The sequence below is a fragment of the Vidua chalybeata genome, chromosome 3 (genome assembly GCF_026979565.1).
Source record: "Vidua chalybeata isolate OUT-0048 chromosome 3, bVidCha1 merged haplotype, whole genome shotgun sequence".
In the NCBI taxonomy this organism is placed as follows: Eukaryota; Metazoa; Chordata; class Aves; order Passeriformes; family Viduidae; genus Vidua; species Vidua chalybeata.
In genome coordinates this window covers 78,520,690-78,532,961 of record NC_071532.1, presented here as the reverse complement: position 1 = coordinate 78,532,961, position 12,272 = coordinate 78,520,690, and the positions used below count along the sequence as shown (strand labels likewise).

The window sequence follows — 12,272 nt, the reverse complement described above, 5'->3', positions numbered from 1 at the left end:
AGCAACAACCAGAAGTCTCTGCAAGTGAGGAGAGGCTCGAGAAGCTGTGAGGGAGCAAGGCCAGGACAGCTGACCCAAACTGGCCAAGAGGATATTCTATACTAGCATGTCATCCCCAGTACATAAACTGGGGGAAGCTGGCCAGGAGGCATGGATCATCTCTCAGGCTGGGTATGCCAGCAGGTGATCAGCAATTGTATTGTGTATCATCACTTGCTTATCTTGGGGTTTCTTTTTGTTGTCTTCCTTTATGGTACAATTATATTGCTTAATTTCACTTCTGTTCTCATTTCAACCCATTGCTTTTACTTTCCCTCGTATTCTCCTCTCCATCCTACGAGGGCAGGTAGGATGTGGTACTTAGTTACTGGCTGGGCTTAAACATCGAGACACACAAGAGTTTAAGTCTCAAATGTTTCTCGCAGGACTCTAGTATCTGCAATACTCCTCACTCTGAAAGAAACCAAGCTAAGCCGAGGGCTAATTAATTTCTATTTTGTCAAGGTAAGATGAAACACAGATATAGCAATAGTTGTATATTCTTCTTCAATGACCTTAAGACTATTTAAAAATACCTTTAGTTTCCAATGAATTTACCAATTTCAAAGTAAGGTCTAAGAATTTGTTTTGTTACAGCTCATTCATCTCTTTCTTTCCACAAAAAAAAAGACTGAACTTCATTTTGGGACAGATATTAATCATTCTTCACCTGCCACTATAAAACTAGTACCATTGTTGCTGGGAGAGTGCTCCGTCAGTTAGGGAGAACTCCACTTTCAGGGAAAAAGATAGTGTTTATTGGTCTGGTGAGAAGCCTTTTAAGTATAGCTCAGGGGTAAGAGCACTCATGAGTACTTCAAATTTTCCCACCCAACATAGCTCAGTTAAACAGCAAGGCTGTCCTAGCACAGAGGCCCTCACTGAACTTCACTTGCCACTGTCTTCAGTAACTTGAGAATCGAAAGTGACATTAGCTTCAGAAAGGAAAAAAAAAAAAAGGTTTACTTCAGCCCCCTCCCAATCCTACCCTCCCCTACACTTATTAACATACCCACTACTTCATCTATTTTACAGCCCACATATCATTCATGCTTCAAATATTTTTAAATGGAGATAGGTCATAATTGCAAAGTAGTATTCAAACACAAATGAAAATCTCAGAAAATTCTCAAAAAAAAAACTGTTGGAAAGGCTCTGCATACTTCTCCTGTTCCTTATACTGGTCATCCTCAGACAGAATACTGAACGAGGCAGACTTTGTCCCACTCAATACAGCCATTCTTCTGAGCATCAAACACCACTCTGTCCTCCGGAGCCTGCAGGAAGTTTGAAACAATGGCAGAGAAGTACTGTCTTCATAGCCCTGATAGCTCAACTGGACTATCAACTAAAAAGCCACATGATGTTTGAGAGGAAGTAGAATTCATCATTCTAATTGTACTTTTCCAGTTTATATCCTCTGAGGAAAATACAAGGGCAGACAAGCAAAATTGCTAGTAAAACTGGTTGTAACACCAAAAAATAGAGAATGCAAATTATCAGACATGCATTTACATAGCATGTAAAGCCTCCATGTGTACTCCACTCATCTGAAATTACTATTTTTCTTTTAAATTCATCCATACTCCAGATGATAGCTCAAAGATTGTCCTCTGGGACAAAGGGAGGGAGTGTGAAGAAAAGCTACCAAAGTTAGGGCTGAACACTTTTTAGTATAAAGAATACCTTTCCTTGGGCAAAGTCAAACACTTGCTGATTCTGCTGTGTCCATGTTTGAATGTCCTATGGAATGCTTTTCTTTAGCAACTCATTTTATTTCCATGCTGGTTTTTAATTGACAGAACACATATCCCAAACTTTGTATGGCAAATTTATACCCTTAAGAGCCTTCCTGCAGGAAAGATGGTAGGAACCCCAACACCAGCACACCATATAGCTGCAGCCACAGTCACACAGTCCTCTGCAGAATGGCAGCCAGACAGCACAGTTTATTCTGAAATTCCTGTTCATTGGGATTTGATACTTCAAGCAGGTGTCACACCAACACTGGCAGTCACATAGCAGTGTGGGTGCTGTGGCAAGATAACCACTGCTAGCTTAGTTTCACTCATTTGCAACTCTTGATTATAGATCACAGCCTTCACCAGTAAGACAAGTTCTTCAGCAAGACAAAACCTCCCACCTTAATAAGAACCTTGTTACCTCAATAATAGCAAAGCATTTATGCAGAGCTACTCTCGTAGGTTGCAAGGTAAGTGGTTGCAAGGTACTTCTCTTGCTTGTAAGCTCAACATTCATTTAATTACTAAGTCTCTGCTGGTTTTGCCGAGTTACTAAGACTGATAAATGGCAACATTCTAGAACTGTTTGTTTAAACCACCGATTTCTTGGACCGCAGCCCAACAGCCATGTGACACTTCTAGCTCCCCACAAATGATGTTTAGTGCAAGACTTCACCGGACTAAAGCACAAAAGCAGCAAAGCGCTTTCATGCTGCTTACTGCAAAAACTTAAAGCTTTGAATCTAACAATCTGTTTTGTAAACCCGAAGTTTCATTAAGTGCTTTTGCAGAGAAATCCCATGCCACGTGTTCCACGTGTCACACAGTAACTCCCCATAACTACATCTTACCTCACTTGTATTAAACTTCACTCCAGAAACTGTACCAGAACTAAATCCACAACTGGTTTGAAAACATACTAATCCCCTCCCAAGGCAAAAAAGCCAGTTTCCATTCTTAAACTGGTTAAAAATGACCTACCTACATAATTTTCACTGGTCTTATAAACCAAATCCTCTGGAACATATAATGTAAAACAGTAATTCACTTTTGTAAGCACATGACTACCTATAGTAATAGGTATACTAATACACATTCTATACTATACTAATACACCTTTTTTTTATTAGCTACCAGTTTTCAGTAGTTCAGAAGTACAGGATCATTCCGTGAGAAACTTCTACAGTTCAATATTCAGCATGCCTTAGAATTGGCCACATCTACCTTTTTTTATACGCTGGGAGGCCAATCTTTTTCATAATTTAGCATTCTGAGACACACCTCCACCACATTGCCATGCAGTAACTTTATTTCCTAGCACCCTTTATCGATTGCTGCCAATCCTACCTCCAGATTATCCCCAACAAATGCTTTAGAACATACAGAGCAAGACTGTCATGAAGTACTTTGGTACCTGAAGTGCCAGCCACAACCCTGGAGTGGCACTATTTCATCCCCAACATCACAAGACAAATTCACTTTCACCATTTACTGCACATACACATGGCATTGTCTTTAAAAGTTTTAACATTCGGTATTAACACTGGTAAATATTTGGTTTAATGTTAAAAACGGATGTTAACATTTAACATTTGGTTTTAACATTAGCGTAAAGGATAAAGATTGTACCTTTATTCTCAAAAACATGCCACTCTTCTGACCCTGTAATGAAGCCATAGATCCCTTTGAAAATCTAAAAAGTACTTACCAAATATTGCTGCTTTATTAACCATCTCTCTGCCCTTTGACATCTTAATATCCAGAAGAGGACTGACCTAGCCAAGACTGACAACTTTTGGTCTTACTAGCCAAGCAGCTCTACTAGATGTTGTTCACAGTACCTACTTTTTGCAGCTCTGCAGTAGACAGAAGATTGAGACTAAACTTACCTTCCCACTTCTTGAGTACGCAGTCAGTGGTTTTTGTCCTGGAGTCACTCAAGCACAATATGAAGCTTTGTGTGCCCAGCACATGTGGCGCCAGTCAGAACAAGGCCACATTGCCTCCATAGCTCTTGAGAAGTACAAGCAGTCAAGGAACACCGTAGTGTGATCCACAGCTGACGTGCAACAGCCATGATTTAATATCCTTATCTTTATTCAAAAGCATGTACAAAACATGGCACATAAAAATACGCACCATTCCTAGCAACATTTGTTAACAGAAACAAGTTATTATTGAAAGCAATGAAGAGAAAGCTCTTTTTGAGTTTATTTCTGCAGATGTTGATATTCAGTAGACTGATTTACCATTCCTTGCTCAAAAGGAGCAGCCTTTAGCTGAAGTAGCTGGCCACTGCTTAATAAGCAAACCACAGATGTTCTGTGAGCCAATGCACTCCTGGAGTTTAGTCAGTTCCTTAGCATCCACTTCAGTAGCATGATGGATAGGTATTTTTGACATTTCCAATGCTTTATGTGCTGTTCCTGGTAATGTTTATACTTCCATACTACTTTGACAGAAAATTGGACTTTACACAGACTTTGTCATTGATGAACAGGTACACCCCATGAGCTATAGGGCTCTTTTATATATTTTGGATTATTTCAAAATGATTCAGTTATAGTAGGAATTATGCTACTGTCATGTTTCTGCCTTTATAAAGAATTCCTGACAATAAGGCTTGAAAGTCATGCCTCAAGGCAAATTTTATCTTATGTACACAGTGAGTCGTCTTTAAATTTACTTGGCAACCAATTTACGATCCTTCATTCCTCTGTGGAAGGGAGTTTGCTGAATACAGCAAATATGCTGCTACTTGGATTACAGCACCAGTACTTTTGCAGTGACTGTTTAAAGCTTAGGTTGCAAGATGTAGCTGGGGGTTTGTATTCTATTGCCATCTGTTAGAGGTGTGGCAGTTATATTTTGTTAATTGGTCAGTTTTTCTTTATCTCTTCCACATCCAATCCTCCCTCTGGGGGAAATATCTTCTGTTAATGGGCCACTGAGTGTGATTCCATGACCAATAAAATTACAACATCTCATTGGGAGATGCTCTGCCCAGGGGGAGGAGCCAAGCATTCCTACCTGGATATAATCTGAGACTTGGAATACCACAAGGCAGCCTTTTCCCACTGGATTCCCAGAGGAGCAGCTTTCTTCTCCACTGGATTCCCAGAGGAAGACCAGGGCCATCTACACCACCACTGGAACTTCAGAGGAAAACACTCTGCTACAGGATCACTGCTTCAACAGAACCACACCTGTCACTCCAGGAGAACTGCAGCCACCATCCAGTTGGACTGCTACCAACACCCTGACCCACAGGGCGTCAGGGTGTATTCTGTCTTTTTTTTTGTATTACTTCTTTTTTATTTTTCCTAAGACTGTCCTTCCTACTCCCTTATCTTTGCCTGAGAGCCCCTTAATTTCAAAATTATAATAATTTGGAGGGAGGGGATTTACATTTTCCATTTTAAGGAAGGTTTCTGCCTTCCTTAGCAGATACCTGTCTTTTCAAACCAAGACAAAAGCCCAAGTTCCAATGTATGTAACTCTCTTTTCTCACTACCAACCTCTTTCCTCCAGAGAGCAAGCAAGTACTGTTGCCAGTGTATTCCTCAAAGGACAGTTCCACTGTTGTGGTACTGCTCTTCTCCTGCTGAAGCAGCAGTTCATAAAACCCCAACCCCTCACTCCCTTGCTAGATACAGTGATGCAAGCTGTAGATATTGTCGTCTTCTTTGATTTCACCCTGTCTTTACAGGGCCTGCCTGTGAGCTCCACTCCTGAGTTATCAGAGACCTCTAGTATCTGCAAGACTGTGTACCCATACGGTATTTTAAAAGGGTAAATAATCAAGGAGTTTTTCATGTACTCCTTTCCCTAATATTACTGCTACACTTTCACCAGAAGACAGTTCAGTATTTTGGAAAGATGGTGTTTTAAATACGCAGAGACATTATCTACTGAACAAAATTGCAGCTATTTTAGCAGGCTTTTTAAAAGCATGAACTCCAAGCCACAATATCTCTTCAGGTGTTACACCTCCTTCTGGTTACATCATCCACATTTGTCAGGCAGTTCTGACAAAGTGCTCCAATTCATCACTGAAAAAGGAGAACAAGATCTTAGTAAAACGGTTCATTCAAGGTAGAAATTTCAACTTGCAAGTAAGCACACAACAGTTTGCATTAACATGTTGTTAATTCTAAAAAACCAAAAACAACCAACCAACATAAACACAAAGACTAATACTTTTCAGAAAGTTTAAATAAACTATTTTGGTCTCGTCTCAGATTCCGGATCCGTATAAAGTTTTTCAACAAGAAATTCAGGTTCGGGATAGGATCATCACAGATGAGACAAAAGCAGTACATGAACAATAAATTTAGTAGGAAATAGCCCACAAGGTTTTTTGATTGCTTAATTTTTGTATTACAACATCTAACATTTTGTTACATTTCAGTAATAGTGTACACTTATTTAAAACTTCTTGTAGGTTTGAAAGCTAAGCAAGGTCAGCTATCAGCTCACACTGTGCCTTGGGGAACAAGTGTTTTTAAAATGCCAACTATGACTTACCATATCAATTCATCAGTTATGTTTCTAACTATCATACTGCAAAAACCTGAATTGTAAACAGTTACTTTAGACTTAGAACCAGAAAATGTTTAGAAGCTTTTCAGTTACATACCTGAATAAGCCAAAAGCAGTTGTTCCTGCTTGTTTTCTATAAAACACATTTTCCTGTAAAAAAGACATTCATTAATTCAGAGAAGTTTTCTTTCATCACTCAAAATACAACTTGTTATCAAATATAGGTTGGATATTAGGAAGAAGTTTTTTACAGAAAGAGTGATCAAGTACTGGAATGGTCTGCCCGGGGAGGCCGTGGAGTCACCATCCCTGGATTTGTTTAAAAAAAGACTGGATGTGGCACTCAATGCCATGGTTTAGTTGAGGTGTTAGGGCATGGGTTGGACTTGATGATCTTGAAGGTCTCTTCCAACCTTGTGATTTTGTGATCTATTTAGCCTCTCGTACAGACCAAACTGCTCTATTCAACATGTGCTGCGTTAGTATCAGCACACTGCAAGTTCAGTGAAACTTCAACCAGACGTGTAGTCATGTCACAGTACAATTTGTTTTGCTTCTCTTGCCCAGCTATTTCTCAGCCTGGGTATGAACTATGATAGGAGGGGGGAATTACACTTGATTATCAGGATATCTGATACTGGCAATTTGCCTATCAGGATAAAAAAATAATATTTACTGGAATTCATACCTTCTATTCAGACACAGCCTTCAAGCATCTCTGCAAAGACATAAAACACACTGATTAGTTAACATTAACAAGGTTTGCTACTTCTAACTTTTCTCTAGGTCAGCCATGGAAGTCATGCCCCTTTCTACTTGCAATAGTGCCTGTCTAAACAATACAGCATCTTATAGGCAGCACTACTGCACAAGAAGTTTCACTCATACAAAACCTGCTGTTCAAAAGAAAGTACTGTTAGCTAATAAAGTAAACGTACCTTTCTTGAATAAGGAATAGAATAAAGTTATAGATGTGTAGCAACACAAGAAAATGAGAAGTTGTCACTCTCTACGTTTTAACTTTTTAACTAAAAGCAGCCGGCGGACCCAAACACCAATGCAGTAAACCTAATTTAACTGAAAAATTTTAAGTTCAGATACTTAGGTGTGAATGAAGTTCTTGGAGAAACCACTGTCATTATTCTTCAAGCACAGTAAGCATTTGTGAGCATTCTATTTGCCTGCTTCAAGAACATTATACCAGCCCTTGTGAAGTAATTTATCTCTGGAGTTGAAACAGCTTAATTTAGAATTCACTACAATTTACCATCAAATTCCACCTTTGTCATTAATGCGACGTTTCCTAAATGTTCCCATCTGAGTGAGCCCCAAATTAACGGTCCTAAGAGGATCAAAGTGCAAATATCATCACTAGCTTTCTAACACCAGCAACACTTCCTGACCATACCTGACTAATGCTTGTTATTTACCCACTATAAGGCAGAATACATTAAGTCTAACACTTCCTCCTCTCTGCTCTTTAAAGATGCAAGCTTCTGCAACAGGACTTATTTGTGTCAACACAGACCTGAGGTGGGTTTAAATAATGCACCAACAGTCTTACTCACAGCCTGGTACATACTGGCACCTCACTTGTACAGAGCAACAGCATTAAACCAACACCAACTCGGATGATTTATGATTGAAAAATTGTAAGTGGTTTGATCTCAGTAGCCAAAGCCTTATTAAGTTGCTCATCAATGTATCAGGTTCAGCAGTTTTAGCATGATTCACCATTATCCACAAGTATCAGTGACAGGAACTGTAACACCACTCATACATTCCATTCATATATTCCACCAAGACAACCTTCACCTCTTTCACTAGCAATGTACTAAAAAGGGAATAAATTACAATCAACAAAAAATGTCTGCTGTTTAACCAATAAATATTACCTGCTGTTTTATTTCCTGTCTCGAGGAAATCTTTCTTCAGGACATGTCACATTCCCATTACTAGAAACTGTTCATGCCACTCTAGAAATTTGAGTAAAAGCCCAAATTACAACAAGTTCATGTATAATATAACATGAGCCAGTAAGAACAACCAATTTCTACTTTTGTAACAACTGGTTATAAGCATTTGACAGATCCTGGAGTTTTTTCTTTCTTTCTAAGTGAGGATAATAACTATACGTGAAAAAAGTGAATACACATTTTTATTAAAATATAGGAATATTTGTTTATTTATATAAATAAGCATCCAGATGTCCTGTTTTCTTTGACTAAACACTGTTTCATACTTATTTCCCAATAAAGTGCAAATTCACAATTAAAAGCCATACTGAAGTGAACTTTAAATTTCATATGAACACTTCAGGATAGGCATTTTACCAGATCCTCCAGCACAAATATCTATTCCCAAATCCCCCAGCCCACACAGTTCTAGACCACGTCAAACATGCCCAAAATTGATACCTCAATTTTAAAGCTAATGACATAACTACTAATTTAATCCTATGCATCTTTTTCTAATCAATTTATTGTTAATTTATCCCCACTGATCATTTAGAACATACTCAGCTTTCAGGAAAATCCACTTGCATGTACGAAGTATTCTTCTACTTGTGATGGTCCTTCCATGAAACGCTAAAATCAAACATAAGCAAAATTATCTTTTAAACTAGAAAACATCTCTTGCTGTGGTCTAGCATCATCTCTCATGTTACTATGTCAGAAGCATAATCACCAAGCACTAAAAACCTGAAGTTTTCATAAAATTTAATATTCTTCTGGAACAGGTGAAATACCTGACAAGGTGAAATTTTGTAAGCAAAAGAAGTCTAAGAACTAACCTACAGACTGACTTTAACTCAAAGAGCACCAAACTCAAAAATTATCAAATAATTACTTATAACTTTGATAGCAGTTATGAAAATGCAATGTAGTCTTTCCTTTCTGTCCTACTCAGTAGCCATACAAAACCAACTACTCTCTAGCGCTTCCTGAACTTTGGCAGACAAAAATACAAAAACCAAGTTATGAAACACATGTATTTACTGACTTGGTTTAAAACAGAAATGCAGTGTTACTTCTAGAGCAACATTAAAAATTCCAGAGCTGTTACCTTAATGTACAATGTACTCGACACCACTGAAAACCTCCTCTCCATCACACCTAAAAACAAATATGGACAGCCTTACAACTTGAAATCAGCAGATTCATATTACCAGGCCTGTAAGTCACATGCATTATGAGGCAATAATCATCAACACAATCTTTAGAAGCAGCATGTTAAGTACTAAATCACAAGCTCGCAGAAGAAAAGCAGCAAGAAATGCAGTTTTAAGCAACAAAGGAGTTGCAAGCTACTTGAAAGTTGCAGCTACTTGAAATCTCATATGAGTAGCATTGTAGAAATAACTGCACGTTCCCACTGTTAAACCTCAGTTTAAAGACCTTTTAAGGAAAAATTATCATCTCAAGTTTTTAATCACTTTTAAGAACTGATTGAAGTTGGTTTAGAGAATTGTTTTAACCATGTACCAATTATTAAAATCCACCAACTCAAGCAGCTTAAGAAATGCGTGACAATACATTATCACTTGAATGTGCTTGTTTAAAATATCTCACTCCGTACTACACAGACCTAATAAATGCATTGAGCCATGAAAGACAACCTATCATACATTTTGTTTCCTATCACAAAAACAATTAAAGCTATAGAAAGCCTTAGTTAAGCTTCTACTTCTTATGTGAAATAAAATTTACGCTTATTGAGTGCAATAAACTCAATAATCAAGGGTTACTAATGGTTTAAGTTCCAAAAATTTACTGTTCGGTAATCTAATGTGTGACTCAGACTGTTAGACAAGCTAATTAAACACACAATGAATGCACCTGACAACTTCCTATGTAAATCCACCCACATCCTAATCTTTGCTTGCAGGTAAGAGCCTGGAATCGTAGGTATAGTTAATGGTATTTCCCGTTCTTTTTGAAGTACTATGGGTTCAGTGACCTCAGCATTTCATAGATGGGACAAAAAGGCATCTTAAGCACACAAAAGGCTTCTGTCAGTACTTTGGGGTGCTGGTGGCTTATTTTTGTAACAAATCTTTCTTTATTATGCTATGTCATTGTCTTAAAAATAGAAAACACAATCAGTTAGAATACAATCTTATGATTTGCATCAGGGATCACCTAAATATTATGGGTCTTTTTCCTTGAGATACTATGTGGATTTCACAGTGCTTTTAGAAGTCTTCTGCTGTGGAGCAATGCCGTGATGCCAGTCGCTGAGCCCTCCAGAAAGACGTACAGGTAACGCAAGCACACGCACCAACCCTTTGCCACACGAGCAAGGTGGTTCCGCCTTATCCAGCGTTTTATGCACGAAGCCAGACGCCTGAAGGCTGTCGCTCGGTGCAAGGGGCAGCCGCAGCCGCGGCTGAGGGCACAGCAGGGGCAGCACCCCCGCACCAGCCCCGGCCGCGACGGGCGGGGAGCAAAATGGCGCGGGCCCGGCAGCGCCACGCGGGTCACCGTCGCCTACCGCTCCCAGCCTGCCCCGCGCCTCGGCATGCGGCTTCCGGCAGGGAGCCCCCCGCGGGGCATGCTGAGATATGTAGTCCTCTGTCAGTCCCCTCGCACCTCCGCGGCTCTCAGCAGGGCACCGCGCACGGGCGGCTGCGGCCCCACAGCCGGGTTACAGTTGCCTTTCGCCTGGCTCTATTCAGGCCTCCAAGGGTGAGAGCTTCACCTGCCGGCTCCAGCCTCAAGCACTACGCGACCGGCACTGCAGGCGATCCTCCCGAACGTCCAAGCAAAATGATGAAGCCATCCCGCCCGCGCACCGCCCGGGCAGCAGCAGACACCGCATCCCGCGCCGCCTTACCGTGCACCGCCATTCCGGGCGCTCCGCGGGGAAAGAGGGGGGCGCGGTGCGCCGCTCGCAGCTTTATATGAACGCTGCGGGGTGGGAACGAGGCTGGCCGCGCCCGCTGCCGCGCGGGCCGAGGGGCGGAGACGCCGCGCGGAGCTGGCGGGCGCTCCTGGCTGGCGGGGGCGGGCGCTGAGGGGCCGGCGCGCGCTCCCGTCTCGGCGGGCCCGGCGCGGCGGCCATGGCAGGGGACGGGCGGGCCCGGTGCTGCTCGCCCGGTTTGCGTGACAGGTTTCATGTGTAAAACGCGCAGCGGTGTCATGCGAGTTTCTAAAGGGAGGGCGGGAACCGACCTGGTGCAGCTCCACCTCCCAAACTTAAAGAACGTGTTTCCCGAAGAATCGTAGCGTCTTTAAGGTTGAAAAAGACCTGAGATCATCGAATCCAGCCTGTGTCCGAACACCACAACGTCAGCCAGACCATGGCACTAAGTGCCAAATCCAGTCTTTCCTTAAACACCTCCAGGGATAGTGACTCCACCACCTCCCTGGGCAGCCCATTCCAATGCCTAATCACCCTTTCTGTGAAGAAATTCCTCCTAATGTCCAGCTTAAACCTTCCCTGGCACAGCTTATGACTGACTGTGTCCTCTTATCCTGCTGCTGATTTCCTGGGAGAAGTGGCCAGCCCCCACCTGGCTATGCTCCTCTTTAGGGGAGTTGTAGAGAATGAGGTGGTCACTCACCTCTGAGTCTCCTTTTCTCCCCCAGCTCTCTCAATCACTCCCCACAGGACTTGTGCTCCAGAGCCTTCACCAGCTTTGTTGCCCTTCTCTGGACTCTTGTCCTTCTTCTAGTGGGGAGCCCAGAGCTGGGTCACAGCACATGAGGTGTGGCCTCACCGTTGCAGAGTACAAGGGGACAATCACTGCCTAGCCCTGCTGGCCACACCATTGCTGGTACAGGCCAAATGCCACTGGCCTTCTTGGCCACCTGGGCACAGCTGGCTCATGTTCAGCCACCAACACCCCCAGGTCCTTTTCCACCAGGCAGCTTCCCAGCTGCCCCAAGAGTGAATACTTGTTTCTTATATCTATCTTATTTTCCTGTTTCCTAGGGCACCCAACTG

At 41.6% G+C, this 12,272-nt stretch overlaps 1 long non-coding RNA gene and 1 other non-coding gene across 3 annotated transcripts; both read right to left on the bottom strand.

The window, feature by feature from the left end:
• Positions 1–3,828: 3,828 nt before the first annotated feature.
• On the bottom strand, positions 3,829–11,195 carry LOC128786254 (uncharacterized). 2 transcript variants are annotated; one of them, XR_008430222.1, is made up of 7 exons: positions 11,160–11,195; positions 9,390–9,439; positions 8,842–8,911; positions 8,219–8,299; positions 7,012–7,041; positions 6,421–6,473; positions 3,829–5,833 (listed from the first exon to the last, which is right to left on the bottom strand). It is a non-coding gene; the product is annotated as an uncharacterized LOC128786254 (long non-coding RNA). The 2 variants fall into 2 exon arrangements; XR_008430221.1 differs by lacking the exon at positions 11,160–11,195 and adding an exon at positions 10,466–11,123.
• On the bottom strand, positions 6,016–6,086 carry LOC128786535 (small nucleolar RNA SNORD50). The gene has a single exon (XR_008430326.1). It is a non-coding gene; the product is annotated as a small nucleolar RNA SNORD50 (small nucleolar RNA).
• Positions 11,196–12,272: the final 1,077 nt, after the last annotated feature.